The following is a 1,623-nucleotide window of genomic DNA, read 5'->3' as shown; positions in this document are numbered from 1 at the left end:
CCCTTGCTGTGACAGGCAGCACGCACTGCTCGGGCAGAACGACGACAAGGAAAGCCAGAAAGCAACAGAAGTTGAGTGGTGTGTATCGGAGTTCCAGAGCATGCAGTGTGTTGATGCCTACTTACATCCACACTCCTCTTCCACTTTCTCCGGTGCCCGAAAACGTTACCACGCTCCTTTCTGACTGACAGCAGTACGGAACAACAAAGAAAGAAACAAAGAAATAAAGAAAGAAAGAAAGCAGTGAAGGTTACTTGTTGTGCGTCAGAGTTACAGCGCATGCAGTGTATTGATGCCAGGACTGTACCACCTATGCAGGTGTATTTGAAAGGGGAGTACTTACACACATTCTCCTCTTTCACTTTCTGTTTTCCGGCGCACGAAAATGTAATCACGCTCCTTCCTGGCTGGCAGCAGCACGGAACAGCAAAGGAAGGAAGGAACGAAAGAAAGGAAGGAAGAAAGGAAGGAAGGAAGAAGTGAACGTTACGTGCTGTGCCATCAGACATGTCATACATTTACCTGCCAAGCACCTACCACCCATCTATGTGTGAGTGGAAAGAGAGTACGTACACGCACACCCCTCTTTCACTTTCTCTCGTGTTGCTGAAGTGCGTAGCAAGGGGTAGAAGCTGGCATGTCCAGCATGTTTGACAGCCGTATCGAATCAAAAAAGGTCAGCCCTGTTGATTTAAAAGCTGACCAAGTGTGTCTGCAATACAAGCCCTTGAGGCCCCAGAGCAGGTCCCCAGTAAAGAGACATTGACTGACATGTGATGAAATCATTTCTTTATGATAATATCAATCCCCAAAACAGTCCTGAAATAGTGTAGTCGGCTGCACTATAAGCAACATGATTTGTTTTGATTTGATCACAAAATCAAATCAAAAGAGAGTTGTTATATTTCTACGACAGGCCTCGATAGGAGATAGAATGGCTTGTAAAACACCCGCAACAAGTAATGTCACTGCCCTAACATCAGTGAGGGAGCTGTTATATTTCAAAGTTACGTCTTCAGAGGAGACAGGATGGCTGGAGATATGCCCGCTGTGTGTGCTGCCATTGCCGTAACATGTCTGCTGTGTTGTGGGACCCCAGCAGTTGTCCTTCTTGAAAGTGGTGACGATCATTCAGGTTCCCCGGCTGTGATCATAGACCTAGTGATACGTCCTTCCACAGAGACACATTGTCCTTCCACAGAGACACATTGTCCTTCCACAGAGACACATTGTCCTTACATTGTCCTTCCACAGAGACACATTGTCCTTACAGTGTCCTTCCACAGAGACACATTGTCCTTACATTGTCCTTCCACAGAGACACATTGTCCTTACAGTGTCCTTCCACAGAGACACATTGTCCTTCCACAGAGACACATTGTCCTTCCACAGAGACACATTGTCCTTACATTGTCCTTCCACAGAGACACATTGTCTTTCCACAGAGAAACATTGTCCTTGCACAGAGACACACTGACCCACACATAGCATACTCCCCTGCATATTGTCTGAAACCAACCTTTATCCACCACGCAGTTACACAAACTACCGACCTTTATCCACCACGCAGATACACAAACTACCGACCTTTATCCACCACGCAGATACACAAACTACCGACCT

The 1,623-nt window shown here is 46.5% G+C and overlaps 1 protein-coding gene across 1 annotated transcript in view; it reads left to right on the top strand.

Annotated features, from left to right (window-relative positions):
* LOC143287305 (uncharacterized) overlaps window positions 1-1,298 on the top strand; it is a 22,747-nt gene extending 21,449 nt beyond the window's left edge. Inside the window, exon 2 of the mRNA XM_076595253.1 lies at window positions 1-1,298. This exon is cut by the window's left edge and continues 365 nt beyond it. The gene's annotated coding sequence lies outside the window, so the exon portion shown is untranslated.
* Window positions 1,299-1,623: the final 325 nt, after the last annotated feature.

The sequence above is a fragment of the Babylonia areolata genome, chromosome 11 (genome assembly GCF_041734735.1).
Source record: "Babylonia areolata isolate BAREFJ2019XMU chromosome 11, ASM4173473v1, whole genome shotgun sequence".
Lineage (NCBI taxonomy): Eukaryota > Metazoa > Mollusca > Gastropoda > Neogastropoda > Buccinidae > Babylonia > Babylonia areolata.
This window is presented reverse-complemented; position numbering and strand designations above follow the sequence as displayed.